We start from the raw sequence: 13,328 nt of genomic DNA on the forward strand, positions 1-13,328 counted from the left end.
ACCCCCCCCAGAGCCAGCCTGATCCAGCCTGGGGGATTACGGGTACAGTGAGTGTTTGTTTTGGCATTGTAAGACGAAATGTAAGCTCCAGCAACGAGCCAAGAGCCACAGGATAAAAAGCGAAATGCTTTAAACTCGGCCGTATGAGAAGAGGTGACCATCAGACAGCAACAGGCAAACATCATGCTCGGTAAACACATCTGTGCTGACATTCAAGCTGTTATCTCCCCTTATCAATAAATAAATGAAGGCTCAATGAAATACTTCTAACATGCAAAATAGTGCACAGAGTAAATAAACAGTCCAGTGTGCCAAAGTACGCTGTTTCTAAGAGCTTAATGAGCTAGATAAATTTGAAATAAGCTCAACCTCAGTGCCACAGAGAAGAGTGCTTGAACCAAATGGAAGCAGATTATAGACACAATTCAGCCTGAATTACTGAAAACACTGAGACTTCAACAACAGCAAAAAAGTCCCCATTAAATCAAAATGGACGTTTTGTGGTTTTTAGTATGAATGTTAGCCTTAAGGTTTATCTATAAGCTAGTGTGCTCCAAAACAATGACAGAAATTCGCGTTTAGGAGATGCAGATCAATAAATTTGATGGCAACGTTCTGCACTTCAGATTTTCTGTCCAATCAAATGCGCTTTAGAATCTGAAGTGTTGCGCCTCCAACTACCTCTCAAGTACGGCTTAGCCTGGGCTGTGAGGTAAGCTACACACTATTGGCTGTTTAAAAAGGGGGAGGGGCCACTTTATATGTCCCACCCTGACTTCTTGTTTCAGCGGAAATTACATCAACACATCGAATAACGCTGCACAGGAGGCCATTGATTGCTAGCTAAAGTTACCACAGGATGTCATTGATAGCTAGCTAAAGTTACCACAGGAAGTAATTAATGAACTAGCTAAAGTTACCACACAAATTAATTGGTAGCTAGCTACAGTTAACACAGGAAGTTATTGATAGCTAGCTAAAGTTAACACAGGATGTCATTGATCGCTAGCTACAGTTAACACAGGATGTCATTGATCGCTAGCTACAGTTAACACAGGATGTCATTGATCGCTAGCTAAAGTTAACACAGGATGTCATTGATCGCTAGCTAAGGTTAACACAGGAAGTCATTGATAACTAGATAAAGTTACAAGAGGAAGTCATTGATAGCTAGCTAACATTACCACATGAAGTAATTAATGAACTAGCTAAAGCTACCACAGGAGGTAATTGTTAGCTAGCTAACATTATCACAGGAAGTAATTGTTAGCTAGCTAACATTTCCACAGGAAGTAATTGATGAACTAGCTAAAGTTACAACAGGAATGAAATAGCTAAAGTTACCACAGGAAGTCATTGATGAACTAGCTAAAGTTACAACAGGAAGTAGTTTATGAACTAGCTAAACTTACCACAGGAAGTCATTGATAGCTAGCTAAAGTTACCACAGGAAGTAATTGGTAGCTAGCTAACATTACCACAGGAAGTAATTGATGAACTAGCTAAAGTTACAACAGGAAGTAATTTACTTCTACTTTACCAGAGGTGTTTGTTGATGGCTAGCTAGAGTTGTCACATAAGGTCATTTGATGGCTGCCTCAGTTACAAATGAGGCTACTGCTAGCTAGCTTATAGTTAAGACTAGGGAAAAATTCAAACGGGTTAACGTCAAAAACAAGTCTCAATGAAATGAGCACATATTCAAAGAATAACTGTTTGATTTGATATTGCGACCCATAAAGAATTGCTGCCTGAAATTAATAGACACTTAAAGAGATAATTGTCCTCCGTATCTAGGATTTGCAGTGCATTATGAGCACGGTGTGTTCTGTAATACTGAAAATAAACGCAGGCAGTGGAAAATGTCGAGACTACACGAGAACGCAAGAACAAACCTGAATGTATGTTGTTGTTAGGTTTTTTTTTTTTTTTCCTTGAGAATTTCCCACTACTCAGCAGAACTGCCGCAGTCCTGTGGATTAATCCCGATTTCAGTCGCCTCAGATCAGTGTTACTGACCACATCCAGACCTGACGCTTTTCTACACCAAGACATAAGCTTTTTGCGAGTTTCCTCTCCAGCAGTAAAGGTTAATAAGTCTTAGCATGGCCATTAAAGTCCTCGCTAGAACAGAGTGGGCTGAGAGAGTGTGTATAAAAGTCTTAAGTGAGAACATTTCAAGCACATTTGAAGTTATGGCATCCCTAACCCACTGTAAACTCTGGATTATACAACGTACTCTCGCACATTTACTGCTGGAGCTGCACACTGAGGGCGTTCTGCCTTCCGAGAGGTCAGACCTGTTTTGCAGCTGGGATCCTGGCCAAAAGTCCGCCACTTGCACACTCACTCACACCCAGCATCTATTCTGTTATATAACGCTGGCAGGGAGTCAGGCGTAATTGCTTCATAAACGCGGTTTGGATCTCAGCTTCCCCAGCTGGGGCTCAGGAACACCTGAGGGTTTTCTCCGAAATAAATCGCCTATACACACCCTGAGACAGCTCGAAGGTTTTATTAGCAGGAGGTTTCAAATTTGTTGCCTGTTTCAGTCTAAAATAATTGGCGTCTTTTGTCGAAAATAGACACGGCAATAATGCACAATAATCCAACTGCTGTACAGTCATGTTATTGTGTTTGTTCAAAAAAAACTGCTGGGGTTTTTGACTCGACATGTGTTCATCTGACCACCTGGAATTCCAGGGTGTGTCTCAAACACTGGTGTTTCATTCCATTTAATTGGGGCAGTGGTGGCTTGGCGTTTAAGGCTCTGGGTTACTGATCAGAAGGTCGGGGGTTCAAGCCCCGGCACTGCCAAGCTGCCACTGTTGGGCCCTTGAGCAAGGCCCTTAACCCTCTCTGCTCCAGGGGCGCTGTATCATGGCTGACCCTGCTATCAGAGTGCGGGGTCTTTTCTTCGCATATCCCAACATGTTAGGAAGCTGGTGTCAGACCCCAGCTCCCTGACATGTTGGGATATGTGAAGAAAAGACTCATTTATCATTATCTAATCTACGAAACGTATTAGGATTTATTTATATGAAGAAAACTAGCATAAACAACTAGCTTACTAGCCAGTAGAAGCCATTAGAAATGTGTTTTGCATCGTGTACTTGGCAATAAATGACTCTACTTATTTCCTACCTCTACCTCTCTCTCTGTTTGAATTGAATTGTGCAGTTTCTTCACGAAGCATTCGGTTGTTTTTTTTTTTTCCCACGGCTCTTGGAACTGGCGGTCAGATGGTGAGAAGTGGTTGTGGCAGACGCTGATGCTGAGTAGCGAGAGTGATGCATGCTAGAAAAGGGAAATAACGATGGACCGTGTTGCTGGATAAAACCGAACCCACTAAAAATAGTGAATTGAGCTGTTTTTCAGATTAAGCTAACGTTTCATCATTTGCTAACTCAAAATGGCTAACTCTTCATAAATAATTCAACAATGACTGTCTTTCCTTTCGAGGCTTCCTGTCGAGTGCGGGTGGTTATAGGGCGTAGTAGCGTTCAGCAGCTGTAAGCAGGTTTACACAAAACAGCATGAGATCTGTAGCAGCATCTGGGTTTGGTATAAAAGTCCCAGTAGCCTCTGTGCTATGCCTGTCAGTCTTGCCAAAAGGAGGTGTGGCTTCTTGCTCCAGGCTCCTCGGTTTGTTCCAGAGCTCGAGTTCGAAGTGGCTTCTGTGTGGAATTTTGCATGTTCATGTTTTGCTTGAATAATTTTGCAATATTAAACGTGCACAAGTCTAAAGAAATAATGTACCGCTAAGATGCCTTCAAAAATGAACGAAATTTCTAAATGTCAGAATAATTACCATATCAGCAATAAACAGTAAAACAACCAGTTTCGCCTTTTTTTTTATAAAGGCAATAAATTGACATTTTTGTCTAAGGAAACTGGTTGTTCCAGGGTTCTTAGAGAACGTGCACTGGGGTGGAAAAAAAAGCCGTAAAGATGTGGCGTATTCCTTCATATAGTCCATTCTGCTTACCACAAAAATGCAAACAATTCTCTGTAACATAAACAGAAATATTTTTTAAAGAAATGATTGCTTGGAAATCTATTTCCCTTTTCTACTGGCTTTTCTAATGGACATTTAGGACAAAATTAGAGGTCGACTTCTTAATCGGCACCGATAGTCGGGAAAAATTCACACCGATGGTTTTTCTCGGCTGCGGGAGCGGCTGAGAAGGGTCCGCTGTCATTGTACAGTACGAGAGCGGCCTCTAGAGGCGAAATAAAAACTAGCGCTGAAAAATTTTGTGTTATTTGAAGTGTTCTTTGATTCATTTTGGACGTGCCTGGTTTTTATGTGGAGTGTTAGTTTTTGATTCAGTTTGGATGTATAGAATTTATTTACTTTTGATTAATAGTTAATATATGTTAATATTTATATATTTATTTAATTTAACAAAGGACAGTACATTTTCATGGTACAGTCAGTACTGCTTATTTTTGTAATAAAATTCAGCAGTATTTTACTTTGAGTGTTACGTTTTCATTTATCACTTATAGACCGGTTATAGACCGGTACCGCCCAACTTGGTTATTGGTAAAATCCACTATCTGTCGACCTCTTGACAAAATTGATAGTGAACTGTAGCATGAGATTTTTTCACAGTATTGTATGTCCAAGGTGTGAATTATCTCCTCTCAGAAGGAGAGATACACACCTTTAACTGCTTGGCTCACTTTATCTTGTGAACAACAAACGCATAGAAATTCATCATAGGACGTTCTTTATCACTCGAGAGCAGGAGTCGCAGTTTTGTGTTTCAGGAACGCTTCTGTTTTGTTTTCCCTGAATATTGCTCCTTTGCTCTTTACCTGGCTGTAGAATTTGACATTCGTTCTACAAACCGTGTGTGTGTGTGTGTGTGTGTGTGTGTGTGACAGGGCTGGATCAGGCAACATGGCACTTTTCTCCCCGACTTACTGACACGCTAGCGAAGCCTTGTCAGCCTGTCAGATAAACAAGCTGTTAAAAAGATTTCTCTTCTCCCTTGTTTTTCTTCACTGAAGGACATAGATGGCACCATTACGACAGCAGCGTGATTCACTCTGCCGTGAGTTTTGGTTGATATTTATGGTGTAACGTCGTGGCTGGATTGTCATTAAGAGATCTATAGTAGGCTTGCAAGCCGTCTTCTCTTTTTGCTCCTTTTTACGTCTGGCTTCACTTGTTCTTCAGAAAGGATTCTGACTCTGGAGCATCTCCATGTGTGAGCTGTGTGAGGAGACAGACAGCCCAAGTGCTTGTGAATCATTCTCCTGGCTCAGGGGATTAATGATAATGAACCCATCTTGTCAATCGATCACTGGTGCTTTCCTCTTCACGTAATCCAATTATTTGCAGGCTACAGTTTTTCCCCCAGCAGCCGTGACTCTTGTTCTGGGTCTAATAACTAATCATGTATTTATTAGTTAGGTAGGTGCTTTTAATAAGTGAATCGAATCCAAGCACAGAGCTAAGCAGTTTAATATTGTGTTATATTTCTGTATTAAACATGGCTGATCAATGCAACGTTTTACAGAATATCATGTTTCGAGTCTGATTTCCTACCCTTTTATTTTTTTTTTATACACTGCAGCTCTTTATTTGCATTGGTAGCATGATGACTTGCAATCATGCCACCATATTTCATAAATAAGTAAAAGGCTTTGATATTTTTTCAAACACCAACCTGATTCACAGCACCAGCATTGTCCATCAGACAAACCCCATCCATCAAACACCAACGTCCTGCACCACTGGATGTTCTGCACCAGTCACATTCGCCAACCTTCAACACCAACTATTCTCTTTCAAACACCAAATATTCTACTGAACCACAATTATTGAATCAAACTCAAACACCTAATTTTACCCTTTAGGCATACACCAACATTCTCTGTCAAACATCTGTATTCTTCATCAAGCACCATCAAACACGGTCTTCTCCTTCAGTCAAGATTAGACAATGTCCAATACCAACACACCCCAGTGTTGTTCAAACACTATTATTCTCCATTAAACGGCAGCATTTTCCATTTCCATTTCTATTTTCCAGCACCTGTATCCTTCATCACATTTGCCATCAAACCCCAACACACTCCAGCAGTTCTGATCAAACACCAGTATTAGCCATCAAACATCAACACACTTCAGAATTCTTTATAAAAGAACCAAAGTTTTCCATCAAACATTTTCTCAACCACCATTACCCTCAATCAAACACCAACATTTTACATCAACCACCAAGACACCTCAGTATTGTTCATCAAACACTATTATTCGTCATTAAACACCTGCATTTTCCATCAGACACACAAATACACTGCAGTATTCCTATCAAACACCGGTATCCTTCATCACATCTGCCATCAAACCCCAACACACTCTAGCTTTTCTTATCAAACACCAGTATTAGCCATCAGATACCAACATTTGCCATAAAACACCAACACACTTCAGAATTCTTTATAAAACACCAAAGATTTCCATCAAACATTTTCTCAACCACCATTACCCTCAATCAAACACCAAGACACCTCAGTATTGTTCATCAAGCCCTTATTATTCTTCATTAAACGTCTGCATTTTCCATCAGACACACAAGTACACTCCAGTATTCCTATCAAACACCAGTATTCTCCATCACATTTACCATCAAACCCCAACACACTCTAACTTTTATTATCAAACACCAGTATTGGATAGATAGAGAGTGCTTGATTGATCCCCAAGGGGAAATTTCTTGTCACAGTAGCCAAAACACACGAGCAAGACTTGACAGTTCACAAGACTCACAATGTACACTACAAAAAAGAGGGAATAAAAGGTAAAGTATTATGATTAAGTAAAGTGGCGTTGCTGGTGTAAGAATGTGCAGTGACCCTATGTAAAAACTGTTGTGTAATATGCAGTGTAGTAGCTGGGTATGCAAACTCAGTAGATATGTCCATCATCTCCAACGCCCACATACTTCCCCAGTCTCATTGTTGACTCGTTGTAGAGTCGGATAGCAATGGGCAAGAATGACTTCTTGTACCTTTCTTTGTTAAAACGAAGCTGTCGTAATCTGCTGGAGAAGGAGCTCCACTGTTTGGCCAGTGTGGCATGGAGGGAGTGTTTGCTGTTGTCCATGTTCCTCTTCATTTTGTCCAGCATCCGCCTTTCCACCACCGCCTCCAGGGTCTCCAGTTTGCAGCCTAGGACGGAGCTAGCTTTCCTGATTAGCTTATTCAGCTTCTTTGCATCGCCAGCTCAGTTGAGAGTACTCTAGATGAAACCCCAACTAACACCAGTATTGTTCATCAAACACTATTATTCTCTATTAAACACCAGCATTTTCCATCAAACACCAATCCACTCCAGTATTCCTATCAAACACCAGTATTCTCCATCACATTTACCACCAAACCCCAAAACGTTTCAATATTCTTTATGAAACGCCAAGATATTCCATCAAACACCGACAGACACCAGTATTTCCCATCAAACAGAAATATTGTCGCGCAAACTGTGTCCCCAAGTACGACTTACGGCTGTGATTGGACAGTGATTGCGTTTCACTTTTGACTAATGCAGCGAAATGCTGTTTGTGTATTGTATTGCGTATTGTCAGTTTCACATCTCCTCAAAATGAGACCCACTGACAGCTTAAACACCGTCTCAGTGTCCACGTTCGTCCTTCATCGTTGTGTGTGAAGGCTGGCGTCATGTTCCTCTGGTCCTGCGTGTTATCACGTGCTAACTATAAGACTGATGATGTAGATAACCGTGTGCTTACGGCAGGGACGTTAGGTGCTGACTCGGCTCACGCCTGCCCCAGCGAACCACCATTCAGTGTGCAATTCTGCCTCCGACGACTCGCCTCGTTCTGGGACGTGATCCATTAGCTGTGGTTTTCTCCCAGAACCTGAAGAAAGCCGTCTCAATCCACTCTCCTCTTTGTCTACATGTCCTTTCTCTTACTTTCTGTATCTGGTTTTTTTTTTACTCAGTTATTTTGTAGAAGTGTATTCATTTCTTATTGGGATTTGGCGGTTTTAAATGCAGTGCTGCCAAAGCAGTGACAGGGAAAGTGAGGGGTGGGTCATGTAACCAAAATGAGGATCGGAATATATAATCTGCGAATCATTATCCGTCAGCTTCAGTTATGCATTTTGTTGGAAGACTGATAAATCACTGTACATCGTGGGCTTGTATAAAACTACTGCAGGCCAATATTTAACCATACACAAATACACTGCAGTTGCAGTGTATTTATTTATTAATAGAAATGCAAACACAAAATTCTGGAATTTCTCAGTCTTCTTGCCTCTATTATCTTGACTGATGACATCCATTGGTTGTTTTTCACACTTGATTTGGATTTTATGTAGTAGTAGATCTAGTAAAATGCTCTAGTTTGTGTCTGTCTGATTTTTCGAGAATTTTACGCTAGGTTCTGGTGAATTTACTTGCGTTTTAGTATATGGCTTGGAATAGAGTTGGTGTAACAGGTTGGTGGGAATTTCTAGCTTTTATTGGTGGAAGATAAAATATGAATATTGTGAGAAATTGCTCCACAGTAGGCTTTTCTAAGAGTATCGCTGTCAAACTTCACCCGTACTTGGAGCTTCAGTTAATTTTCACATCAAACATCAGATTGGGGACAAAAGAGTTGGTGCCAGACAGGCTGGTCTGAGGGTTTCAGAAATCTCTAATTGATCTCCTGCGATTTTCCGGAAAAATCCCAATCTGCAGTGTTCAGCTTGTCTAGTTTCGATGGTACTGTTCAATCAGATTCCTGACAGGAGCGAAACCCCAATGCTGTCTTCTGCTGTTGCAGCTCATCCACCTCCAGGTTCAGCATGTTGTGTATTCTGAGATGCTTTTCTTCTCACCACAGTTGTAAAGAGTGGTTATTTGAGCTACTGTAACCTTCCTGTCAGTTTGAACCAGTCTAGCCATTCTCCTCTGACCTCGCCATGCAGGTGTAAACCTTCGAGACTGTCGTGTGTAAGAAAAAAATCCCAGGACCAACCTGGTACTAACAACCATGCCAAGATCAAAAGTCTACCATTTTTCCCCATTCTGACGATTGATGTGAACATTAACTGAAACTCTTGACTTGTATCTGCATGATTTTATTTATTTTTTGGCACTGTGCCACTGACACGTGATTGGCCGATTGAATAATTGCATGAATGAGCTGGTGTTCCTTATAAAGTGACCAGTGAATGTATGCTAGACTGTGTTTTGGTTCCAAATGTTTCATTTTTAATGCTTGTGTGAATTTTTCACAGTTTTTTTATTTTCCTTTGTCATGTGATCTGGTAGCGAACCGAAACATTTTGAAACGTGGATCTCTATCGTGATTATCTAGCCTGTTTGTTGACAGCAATACCAGTAAAGCCCGGTTTAACGAAACTATCGATGTCTGCTTAAGTCTTAACCGTGTACAATGAATTATACATTTTTTAAAAACTGGTATTCATACTTCTGAGAGTTGCTAGCATTTCTTTCATTTCGTCATCGGTGGAAAAATAGTAGGAACTTTATAACACACTGCATTTTTATTTCTGGGTTTACGATGCCTAATTGAAGGTCAGAATAAGACTCGTTAGAACGATTGGTATTATGTCTCGCTTGTCTGACGTCTCTGCGATGAGAAGAGCCTGCGGATGTTGCTAATGCGCTCAGCCTGTCGTCGTGGAAAAGCGTTTTCTCGTGCCGTCCGAAAACATGGCAGCAGTGCCGCGGATTTACATTTGGACTCATTCTGAGTTATGCGCCAAGTGCAGCTGTGGACATTTTAGGGTTTTATAGATGCGTAGTTACAGTTTAAACAGCATTGCTGTAAGTCAGGGCCTGGGCAGTGGGTGTTTTTTGTTTTTCAGTGGTTAAAATTAGGTTGGGTCAGATATTTTAGGAGGACGGGTAATCATCCCAAAGCTATATATATATATATATATATATATATATATATATATATATATATATATATATATATATATATATATATATATATATATATATATATATATATATATATATTTTCCTGTTTGTGTGCATGTCTCTGTCTCTTTGTATAAGTGCATGTTCTTCCTCCAGTCTGGAAGCTGGATTTTATTTATTTATTTCCCCCATTCCTGCCTCATGTCTGTACGGTCACAATTGTTTAAGAAGGCGCCTGCTGAGCCCACCATCAGATCGCATGCTGTGTGCAACCAGGAGAATGCCAATGGCTCTGATTGAGCACTGTTATCTTCCTCTCTCATCATATTCCTTGTGATATGTGCGGCTTGCAGTGAGCCGTTAAAGGTTTTGGATGCCACTGCACTATGAATATATTCGATGAGGTCCAAACATCTGAGTCAAACAGATTGGACCTATGTTTTGCCAAATTATATTGTACTGTAATGGGAAGCAGTAGCATGTATTGGTTGAGATGCTGTGGTTTGGAGAAATGTAAGATTATAAGCTGACCCCGAAGCCCTCTCTTTGACCCGTTAACTCCAGCGACATTGCCTGTGAAAAACAGACACCCTGTAGACTGTAAATCTGTAGACTGAGCAAACATTCAAACCTGGACTGCATGGAGAAGGATTTTTTTTTTTTGTAGAAACAGGACGTGACCTCAGTAGAGGGGTCACGTTTCAAGTGCTCCATAGAGAATATTAATATAGCAGTCTGAGAAAATCCTTCAAGTGGTGGAATTTCGACTTTTTTTTTTTTTGGCGCTATATTAGGGCTATATATAGTTCTGAAAACTTCAGAGTTTCCATCTGAAATATTTTCCCCTTTTGCATGTACATCAACCATAAGCAAAGTTCTAGCAGTTTAAAATCTGGTGAAAAATGACAAACTGCAGCAGACATTTTGACAGCTGATGTCTGTAGTCTTGCAGTATGTCTGTCCTCAACCTTTTGTAACTAAAGCCCCCCCAAGCCTACCCTATCATGTGGCATTGCCCCCCCCCCCCCCCACAATATTGGAGGAGACCAGGTATAATGATTACCTCTTATATTTAAATTCTATCCATCTGTCTATATATACCTAATCTATAATCTGTTTTTGATAGATAGATAGTTTTTTTTTTTTTTTTTGCAGATAGATGTTTTAGTACTTTTTTTAAAAAATACTTTTCATAACTTATGCTTTTTAAAAAATAACTTTTATGACTTTTATAAAACTATATAACGGAAAGGTATGGAACATGAATGATATAAAATGTTTCTGAACACTATAACTCGGCGCGTCTCGTAATCCATGACGTCGTTAAATCTCCGGCTCTCGGCCCCTCACTGACCAGAGCAGACGCAGAGAGAGGTGAGAGTACAGCGGGAAAGCAAGACCTCACGCTTGCAGGACAGAACTGGAGACATTTGGAAAGTTGCTAAGGTTTGTCCAAAAAGTGGCTAGATTTGTCGCTAGGCGGTTTATTTATATATTTTTTAAAAAGTCGCTAAAGGGGTCTGAAAAGTCGTAAGTTGGCAACACTGGTCTGCACTGACCGCTAGATAAAAGGCAGGATAAGCTCCGCCTCTCCCTAGCTGTCCAACTACTTGATCAAAGCGTGAAGTTTTGGTCCGCGTCATTTCCATCAGGCCTTTATTTAAAAATGCAATCTGAAGGTTATATAAGTGGCATTAATATTTAACAAGACTGTCAAACTGGATACAAGGCCCAACTTCAGTACAGCATCGTCCACCATCTTGTTTGCTTTGAATTAAATAGGTCACCTGACTGAAAATACATCAGCATTTTTGAATATCTCTGTTTTCTACGGTGTGTCTCAATCAGCTCCCTAGGTGGTGAATCAGTATATCGTGTACATGAGCTCGGGCATTTGGTAAGGACCCTGGCTCACTACACATTAGGACAGTGATAACTCAATTTCCAGCGACATGCCTATGTAAAACCTTTCGAAAAGCAAACGTTTCGGTGCACTGGAAGGATTTTGCTATTGAGACAGGTCTTAAAATGGCCGACTCCCTGATCTGTACCCTGTCTACTGAACTAGGAAGCTGATTGAGACGCATCTCGAATCCACCGTACAATGCGAAAACAGAATCTTCAACTTGATCCACTTGAGAAAGCGTTTTCAAAAAGCTAGACAAGTTTTTTTTTTTTTTTTTTAGACAAGGCCAAAACGTTGAGAAAAAGATGCGTTTTCAAATTTATCTGGAGTAGTATGGATGTAGCCGAGCGGTCACCATCCCTCTTCCTTGAGATCTATCTTCTTGCAGGTTTTATCTCCAACCAAAATCTAACACACCTGTTTTACTTGATCAAGAACTTCTTAAGGCTTCTAATGATTAGACGGTCAGGAGGATACGATTATGGTTGGAGCTAAAGTCTTCAGGACGGTAGATCTCCAGGAACAGGGTTGGTGATCATTGATGTAGCCTCAGGCAAACAGACCATCGTAATTTGTTTAACTGGCTCCTTATCCAATATGATCTTGATGGCAAGGTTAGAAGGTAAATAAATATATTTACATGACATTTATAAATGAGCTGTGAAAGTATGTCATAGACCCGATGAACCCAGTTTTACCCAGAATTCAGCCACAGTGCCATCCGACGTGTTTTCCCAGACCGCCACTGAAGTAGTATATGAAAAAGAGACCAGTAAGTAATGACTACAGTGATCACATGTACAAATAATTAGCCAAGTCTCTTTTATGTATATAGCACTTTTGAAGACTAGTGTCAGTAAAAGTTCTGTAATGTAAAATTAAGTTGAATACAACAATAAGAGACAGAGACAAACCACTGGTAACAGAAGAAGAAAAAAAACAGATTGCTGGGGGCTCAATTGTGGGGACCGCCTTGTAAAACTTCATCCTAGAGCAGCAACGTACACAATATGACCAAAGGTATGTGGACTACTGACCATCACACCCATATGTGGGACTTTACCAAACTGTTTCCACAAAGTTGGAAGCACACAATTGTATCGAATGTCTTTGTATATTTCCCTTCACTGGAACTTAGAGGCCCAAACCTGTTCCAGCATGACAACGCCCCTGAGCTCCATGAAGACATGATTTTCCAAGGTTGTAGTGGAAGAACTCGAGTGTCCTGCATAGAGCCTTGACCTCAACCTCATTGAACATCTTTGGGATGAACTGAATCACCGACTGCACCCCAGACCTCCTCACTCCTCAACATCACTGCCTGATCTCACTAATGCTCTTGTAGCTGAATGATCACAAATCCCCAGAGCCGCGCCCCAAAATCTAGTGGAAAGCCTTCCCAGAAGAGTGGAGCTTATTATAACAGCAAAGGCTGACTAAATCGGGAATGGGATGTTCAACAAGCACGTATGGGTGTGGTGTCAGGTGTCCACTTACTTT

General features: G+C 40.7%; 1 protein-coding gene across 2 annotated transcripts in view; it reads left to right on the plus strand.

Annotated features, from left to right (window-relative positions):
* ube2e3 (ubiquitin-conjugating enzyme E2E 3 (UBC4/5 homolog, yeast)) overlaps positions 1-13,328 on the plus strand; it is a 67,990-nt gene that overhangs the window by 38,267 nt on the left and 16,395 nt on the right. The gene's annotated exons all lie outside the window — the stretch shown is intronic.

The sequence above is a fragment of the Ictalurus furcatus genome, chromosome 6 (genome assembly GCF_023375685.1).
Source record: "Ictalurus furcatus strain D&B chromosome 6, Billie_1.0, whole genome shotgun sequence".
In the NCBI taxonomy this organism is placed as follows: Eukaryota; Metazoa; Chordata; class Actinopteri; order Siluriformes; family Ictaluridae; genus Ictalurus; species Ictalurus furcatus.